The sequence below is a fragment of the Drosophila yakuba genome, unplaced genomic scaffold (assembly GCF_016746365.2).
Source record: "Drosophila yakuba strain Tai18E2 unplaced genomic scaffold, Prin_Dyak_Tai18E2_2.1 Segkk50_quiver_pilon_scaf, whole genome shotgun sequence".
NCBI classification, from domain to species: domain Eukaryota; kingdom Metazoa; phylum Arthropoda; class Insecta; order Diptera; family Drosophilidae; genus Drosophila; species Drosophila yakuba.
Genome location: NW_025048817.1, coordinates 367,346 through 375,953, shown reverse-complemented (window position 1 = coordinate 375,953; position 8,608 = coordinate 367,346). Strand labels below are relative to the sequence as shown.

Sequence of the window (8,608 nt, the reverse complement as noted above, 5' to 3'; positions counted from 1 at the left end):
ATTACCGCTGCTGTGGTGGCCTCCCTCATGGTTTTTAAAAAGACAAATTTCGAAAAATGGTCCACGACAACAAAAATGTATGCATGGCCACTCTTCAAGCGAGGATACTTGCATACCTGGCAATCTCGTATGTACCTCCTAGCTTCCGCTACCAGCCCCGGCCAATAGAAGTTCCGTCTTAACTGGAACAGCGTTTTTGCTACCCGTCCATGTGACCTTGTGGGTGGACAATGCGCCTGATCGATAAGCGTTGACGTCAGGGATGCCGGAATCCATAGCTCCCAACTGTTCTCTTCTATATCCAGTTTCCCGTCTTGCAAACGAGTACGTTTGAAGACAAAACCGTCGACTACTCTTAAGTCGACGCCTTATTCGCCTCAATATCATTCCGCAATTGAGTGTATTCTGCAGACTTGAACTCTACCGTCTCAAAACCTAGAATTTCGTCCTTTTCTTCCAAATCGATCTCCTCTACTGTTCGGGACAGTGTATCTGCAACGACATTCTCCGAACCTTTGCGGTGCTCTATGCGAAAATCAAACGCCTGTAGCTTTAAGGACCATCTCGCCAACCTATCGCTAAAATTCTTTAGGGACATTAGCCACTTAGGGCTGGAGTGATCCGATTGCCTCCACTGACTCTTTTGATTTAATTTTCATTTCGAATTTCCTTCCCTTTTTTTTAGCGTGTCTGTCAGCGGGCCTGCAAGTTCAGCGAAGTTTTTGATAAGCCTGCGTTACCATCCGGTTGTTCCTAAAAACCGCCTGAACTCCTTTACACTTCTTGGTATTGGCATGCTCCTAATCGCTTAAACCGGGACCGTTCGTAGGGCTCCTTTGCCTATGACAAAACCCAAACAACGAAGCTCTTCGAAGCAGCAATGTGAAATTTTAAGGCCGATTGTCAATCCCGCGTCTCTCAAGCATTGAGATACTTCTCGCAGCGTTTCTATATGCTCCTCAAATATCGGGGATACCACTAGCAAATCATCCTCTGCGGTATAACCCTGTCCATCAGACGGCATATCCACATATCCGTACGGCATCACCACAAAATGGTAAAGCGGGCGTCCTGGCACAGTGAAAGCCGTGTATTTTCTGTGGCTCTCCTTCATTTCGATCTGCTAAAATGCATGCTTAAGGTCGACGCTAGATATGAACTTTGTTGTATTAATACGACTAAGTATGCCCTCAATGTTTTGTTGTAGATATGCATCCTTGACAGTTATTAAATTCAGCTTCCCAGCATCCAGGCAGAGTCGATTCTTTCCCGGCTTTCTTACCAGGGTAATCGTATTACTCCAAGCACTATCGCTCTCCTTAATGACACCCAATCGCAACATTTCATCGACTTCCTCATAGATGAGCTGTTGTACCGCTGGCGATACAGGATAATGGCGGTCCTTCACCGGAACTGAGCCTGCGACCAACCCGATCGAGTGCCCATGGTTTTCAAAAGACAGAAAGGATTTTTGGACCTCTTCTAGCCTTTTCGACTGTTCCTCGTTCAGCTCTGGCCAGATACCCTTCGGGTCTTGCAATTCTCCTGGCTCAATTGCGATTTCCTCGAGTCCGAATATTTCTGGTGCGATAACAAAACCTTTCCAAAAATCGACTCCCAGGTACAACTCCTGTACTAGAGACGGGCACATGTACATATATATCCATATTAATACTGGCATTCTTATTATTATAAGACTGGAATTGATATTTTCCCCAGGATCTGTTGTGCTTCTCCGTTTGCTGTACGCACATTCGCGTAATAGGATCGCCAAGGAATCCTCATTTTTATACCCGTTACTCGTAGAGTAAAAGGGTATACTAGATTCGTTGAAAAGTATGTAACAGGCAGAAGGAAGCGTTTCCGACCATATAAAGTATATATATTCTTGATCAGGATCAATAGCCGAGTCGATTTGGCCATGTCCGTCTGTCCGTCCGTCTGTCCGTCTGTCCGTCCGTATGGTCGAGATCTCAGGAACTACAAAAGCTAGAAAGTTGAGATTAAGCATACAGACTCCAGGGACATAGAAGCAGCGCAAGTTTGTCGATTCATGTTGCCACGCCCACTTTAACGCCCACAAACCGCCCAAAACTGCCACGCCCACACTTTTGAAAAATGTTTTGAAATTTTTTCATTTTTGTATTAGTCTTGTAATTTTCTATCAATTTACCAAAAAACTTTTTGCCACGCCCACTCTAACGCCCTCAAACCGCCCAAAGCTGCTACGCCCACACTTTTGAAAAATGTTTTGATATTTTGTCATTTTTATATCGGTCTTGTAAATTTCTATCGATCTGCCAAAAAACTTTCTGCCATGCCCACTATAACGCCTACAAACCGCCAAAAACTGCGTTCAAGACTCTCCTTCTCTCTTCCACTAGCTGAGTAACGGGTATCAGATAGTCGGGAACTCGACTATAGCGTTTTCTCTTGTTTCTACTAGCTCCTTGCAGCCCTTTCCCAACAAGCTTACTGATGCACCGGAATCCAACAATCCTCTTATCTCTGTTCCTGCCATTTGCACCATCACATATGGGCGTGAATCTGTATCATTGTTTACTTTCCCAATGGCTTGCACTGACTGCTGTACTTCCCTTCGTCTCTTCCTTCGTTACAAAAACCTCTCTCTAACCTTCTTTACCTTCGTTGTCACCAATGTCATTCCTGCTAACTGATTTGTATTAAATATCCGGTCCTTGCCAGCTTGTATTTGCGGATACGTTCTTGGAGTAATAGATGCACTCCATCGGGATGGGATGTTGTTCCCTTGGCGTATTATTCCGGGCTTTTATGGTTTTTGTTTTGATATATTGTTGTCGCCTCGGCATATCCACGAGTTTTCTCCCGGAACGCGGATTTCCCGCTACCCCAGCGTTCCGGAGAGCGTTTCCCTGATTACAATTAGGGCATTTCGGCGTCACCGTATTCGCCAATCCACATTTGTAACAAAGTAAGTTACGCTGGGCCAACTCACAGTACGGATTTTCTCGTCGGGCCTCCAGAAATCGCTTCAACAAACTCATTCGATGCCTCTACAGGATTATTCTCTTCCATGACTATATTTCGGATCTCTTCCGAATCGGCCATCATTTCGAGATCTGGGCATGGCTGGGATCCGCGAACGGATCCAAGGCACCTCTGAGCTCCGGCCAATCCCTGGCGGTTTCGTGCGGGTCAACAGCCATTCCGACGCGTTGTCGTCTAAAAGGTGATGGAAGTCTCTTAATAAACCTTGCCATGGGATCCCGTAATGCTGCTGTAGGTGCTCCACCCGAAAGGTGAAATCCTCGGCACTCATTGTGCCCTGACAGCCGGTAAAGTGCAACGGAAGAGGATATTTCGGGCGTATTGCTGGTCGAGATTCTGCTACTCCTGTCGAAGCATTTCCTTTAGGTCTGTATGCCTGCATTGTCGCTGGAGTTGTCCATTGGTTTCTTGTCCAATTTCGCTCTCCATGTTCCTGCATAACAATTGAAGACGGAATAACCGAAGGGAATCGGCTGCTGCCTTGACCAGAAAATCTTTGACCATTTTGGAATGCATTTGGAGGCATATTTTGTGCTAAACTTGGAAAGAGAACCCTAATTTCGTTGGTTCCTGGACGTTGCCACTAGGTGCTTGGCTTGATTGTCTTTCGCCGTCCCCGCCTTCGTCTGTTACGTTCCCTGAGCCCAACTGTAGGTTTCCATCTGATCGGATTTCCCTTTGCCTACTCTGCTGATTAGTCGGTTTTCTGTTCGAATCAACTTGATTGTTTGTTGACAGGGATGATGACGACGAGGAAGGCGAATTCTTTCGCATAATCAACTGTTTTAACATTTCTGCGAACCCAGTCTGCATACATGGCTCTATCCGCACATCCAAATAGATATGCTATTTTAATTTGCTCTTGAGAAGTTAGGATCAGCTGTTCCATTTCCTTCCTACTAAACCTGAACGCTGCTGCATTCTCTGCGCTGTACTGCTCTTGGATTGGCTCACTCATTGTAGATAAATGGGTACCGCCCATTGAGTTTTGGCCAAAAAAAAAAAATTTCGGAATAATTTTGTACGCCTAACATATCAAAAAAAAGTAAATTCCAACAAAAATTTGAATTCTTATATATGTATTAATTATTTATTACATTTCTCAATTTATTCGCAGGTGAATGGGAGAAGGAAGTTTACCGGTTTTCGGGTGGCGAATGTGCTTAATAAATACAAAACAAATAAACAATGAGCCTCTGTATTCGTCAAGAAATACTTCAGCCATCACAAATACTATTTAATTTTTCTTTCCTTTAGGAGCGGCCATCATATTACGAAATGCAACGTTTGCTCACATTATCGAAGCAAAGGACATCGTGCTGCATCTCAACCGCAACAAAAAGGTTTGGGGTCCGACACCTTTTGGACGTTAAATGCAGAATAAGGATCTCCCCGGGAAGGAAATAATACTGTTACGGACCTACTTGGTCTTGCGTGAGATTTTGGGCTTCCCAAGCTAGCTCACTTTCCAGGGCCGTGGTTCCCCTAACCCTGCCCGCTCACGTCATAACAAAAACATAGAATTCAAAAACTTGAAGTCTACGTTGTACAACACTTTAATCTCCACGTTTACATTCAAATTCAAATACGAATTAAACGGCAACATCTCTGAGTTTGTCGACATCACATTATCTTATCTGACTCCTGTTATTGGGCACTGCTGAGGTACTGGAGGCCACATGCTCATCCCTACCCGACCTTGCAGCCTGCTAGCATATTTATGCGGCTGCCCCAAACATTCACCTACACACATTCTACCCACCCATTCCTAGTGTATTCCTTTTCCCATTAATTCAACTCTACTCCAGTTTCACTTCCTTCCCAAATACTTATAATTTTATTTGTTTACAATTTTCATATTCATATCCCTGACTTGGTCCGAATATCCACACTGGATTTCTTTCAACATATGTTTAAACTTGGACTATTTTCTTTAGATCCTGACCTACCATAAAAGCTCTCAAGGGAGAAGGAATATAAGGGGTAATTTAAATAAATAAATAATTACAGAAATCAGGACCAATTGAACAATAAAAAAATATATATAGGTAAATATGTGAGTTAAATAAATATGGGAAATAAATCCAAAATAGATATATATATACATAGATTAATAAATAAATATTCGGGTAATTGGTAACATATCTAAAATAAATTACCAAATGTATAAGTGTATAATATATAAATAAATAAATAAATTGTGACTAAATAAATAATTTATAAAGACGGAACAAACAATAAATTCACAAAAAAAAAAATTTTTTGTAACTAAAATTAATACAAAAAAAAATGTCTGAAGCCTAAAGGCTCCCGTTGCCTCCACTCGGGAGGCGTGTCGGTTTCCTCGACGAAGATTTATCCCCATAAAATTGTGGATCAGCAAAAAAAGGAACGTTATCTGGTCAAAACTCGGATCTTGCCAATATGTTATGGCCGCTCAACAAAAAAATCTCGTCAGGTCAATTTGGAAGACCTGGCTGACCTGGAAAGCCCATAAGCATGGCTTCACTCCTGGCAGCCGACCACTTACCTAAGGTTTTTTCTGCACCAGGTTTTCCAGTATTCCCCCGCTGAAACTTCGCTACTATTTTCGTTTATTGTTGATTTTGTTTTATTGTTGTATTCAACACCGGCGTACTGCTGCAGCTCTAATTAAATATGGTTTAATTAAAAAAACAATATCTTGGTGCACGTGCACATAAAAACTTTAATTTCTCGGGAGCGCAGCAGCTATAACGCCCCTGACCGTGACTTTGAATCGGTTCTTTCCATTTCTTCTTTGGCTCTACCATGGCATGATCCAATCCCCGTTGTTCGAATTTTGCCGGGTCAACGGCCGGATAACATTAAGGTGACCTTAATAAATCTACCAAAATATTCGGTATTAAATAACCCCTGCGCTGCGCTGGGGTTCGATATCGCTATCGATATGCCTTCCACAACAGAAGAGTGAATATGTCACTATAGAAACAAACATATCCATTCTACACCCACAACTCCCCAACTCGCACACTCACATTAATGTCTAAGTACAAAACCACACACACTATTGTAACAATTCACACGCACACATTAATGTCTAAGAAAAAATGTAATCAAAGATCGAGAGCCCTTCGATTAAGCTTAGCTGTTATTTACGCACAGCATCATATTCCATAGTCCAAACTCTGTGGCGACCCAACGTTGTCCCCTAAACATTCGATCGAGCCAACGTCGTCCCCTAAACATTCGATCACTTGGCGAGGCCAACTGAAATAACAAATCGTAAACATTTGACCACTTGGCGAGCCAACTGAAATAACAAAAACTTCCGCCCACGCAATGGTCTCAGGATTCCCCAATTACTCCTATTTTTTCGGGAGCTTCTCTCTTTATAAACAATTATAACTTAGTTCTCTTAAACTTCGCTCTTAAGCTAACCCAATCTGCCTATATAAACGCAAACATGTCCCCATAAGGCAGTTCAGTTCGGAGTACGCTATCAATTGCGATAGCTTAGCTAAAGCCCATTTCAACTTCGAAATCCATTGTCCAACTAAGTGATAATCAAAAAGGGTCTAGTTTTTTCCTCTATAGGAATAATAAAACGTTTAATAATACATTCACCAAACCAACCGTGTTATTTTTTTTATTAAGCTCTCGGACTGAATTCGTAAATGCCGCAGTCGTAGGATACTGAAAAAAAGGCCTAGTAAACTCGTTATCCTTTGACAATCTAGTGAAAAGAGGAAACTTGTACGACGAAGTAACCTTTTCTGATTGATACCCGCGAATCGGCCGCAACAAAGTGATTTCGATTCGTTTAAAGTGACTAAAATCGGTATCCGCACAAGAACCTGTATGGATCGGAGTTAATTTAAAGACCTAATTTTTGTGGACCGCTTCGTGATGTGTGAGACCTCCACTAAGGTGTAATACAATTAAAAGGCGCATAGTGCAGTTCACTAAGACATTAGTCTCGACATACTGTAGCAGTCTGTGAACAAAAAACAGTAGCCCACTAAAATCAAAAGTGTGACCGCTACCATTGTATTAAACAACAAAAAGTTAAAACAGTGCAGTTCACTAAAAGCATAAGTCTCGACATACTGTAACAGTCTGTAAACAAGAACAGAAAATAACTTATAAATAAAACTAAAATGGCGTTACCAAGCAGAAAATCTTTCTCAATTACTTCGGCAAATACGAGCTCGTTCATCAGACGAATGGAATACCTGTTGAACCTATACCCTGCAAACGACGCTCGACAGAAGGCGATCATATTTGGAGCCATCGAACTTCAAATCACTGGAGATGCAGAAAGAGTTGCCCTATTCGGAATGCATAATGATTGATCAACTCTAAGGGACGCCTTAATCACAGAATTTAAGACCCAGACACCCCTGGATAAACTGAATGAACTGAATGAAGAATGTACCGCACACTATTTTGCGAACAGTTAGAAGATAAATCAAATGTTATCATAAATAAGTTAGCATTAGAAAATGACAGAACTAATATTACATTTTATACACAAGCAATGGCAACCACTATAAAAAATACAATTCAAAGATCACTCCCCGATAGACTGTTCATGACCCAGCGAGGCATGACATTTCAACTATCCAAAAATTAAGACAAACCGCCCAACAAGAAGTTCTCTATGAACCCCCAGTCTCAAAAACATCCGATAGTCAGCCAAGAATTAACCCAAATTCACATAAACATACACACATTAACCAAACTAAAAACACCCATCCCAACCAACGATTCGTTCTCCCTTTTATTCCATTAACAAACCCTACACAGATCCAAAATACTAACTCAAGACCAGGCGAAATAAATCCAAAGTTGATTTACTGTTAGGCAGAAATTATTTGGAGCCCTCTTATTACCCCTTACATAGAAGAAGCCCTTCTAATAACATCCTCTAACTACGCCTTAGACGACGAGTTAAGAGAATCCCAACGTATTCAGATTAGAACATTTGAATACAGAAAAAAGGGAACAACTTTCCCACGTTCTGCTTGAGTACAATGATATTCAGTATAAAGAAGGTGAAAATTTGACTTTCACAAGTACGATCAAACATTCTATTCATACGAAACACGAAGACCCCATCTATAAAAAACCATATGTAAGTACTCCAAGCATTTGACCAAGTCAACAAACCATTTAACGAAATGTTAGATCAAAAAATAATAAGGAAATCTAAATCCCCCTATTGTTCTCTAATTTGGATCGTCCCAAAGAAAAGCGATGCTTCTGGGAAATTTCGATTAGTCATAGACTATCGTAGTCTCAAGGAGATAACCATTGACGAAAAATTCCCTATTCCCGTAATGGATGAAATATTACAATAAAAATATACAAGCTTGGACGGTGTCAATACTTCACAACCATTGATCTATCTAAAGGTTTCCATCAAATCCAAATGGACCAACAATCAATACCCAAAACAGCATTCTCAACAAAACATGGACATTATGAATGTATTCGTATGCCCTTTGGTCTGAAAAATGCACCAGCATTTCAACGCTGCATGAACAATCTTTTAGAAGATTTAATTTATAAAGATTGTTTAGTTTACTTAGATGAC

At 41.3% G+C, this 8,608-nt stretch overlaps 1 long non-coding RNA gene across 1 annotated transcript; it reads left to right on the top strand.

Annotated features, from left to right (window-relative positions):
• The first annotated feature begins 4,152 nt into the window (after window positions 1-4,152).
• On the top strand, window positions 4,153-4,940 carry LOC120322289. Its single transcript, XR_005562062.1, has 2 exons — window positions 4,153-4,228; window positions 4,288-4,940. It is a non-coding gene; the product is annotated as an uncharacterized LOC120322289 (long non-coding RNA).
• The last annotated feature ends 3,668 nt before the right edge of the window (window positions 4,941-8,608 follow it).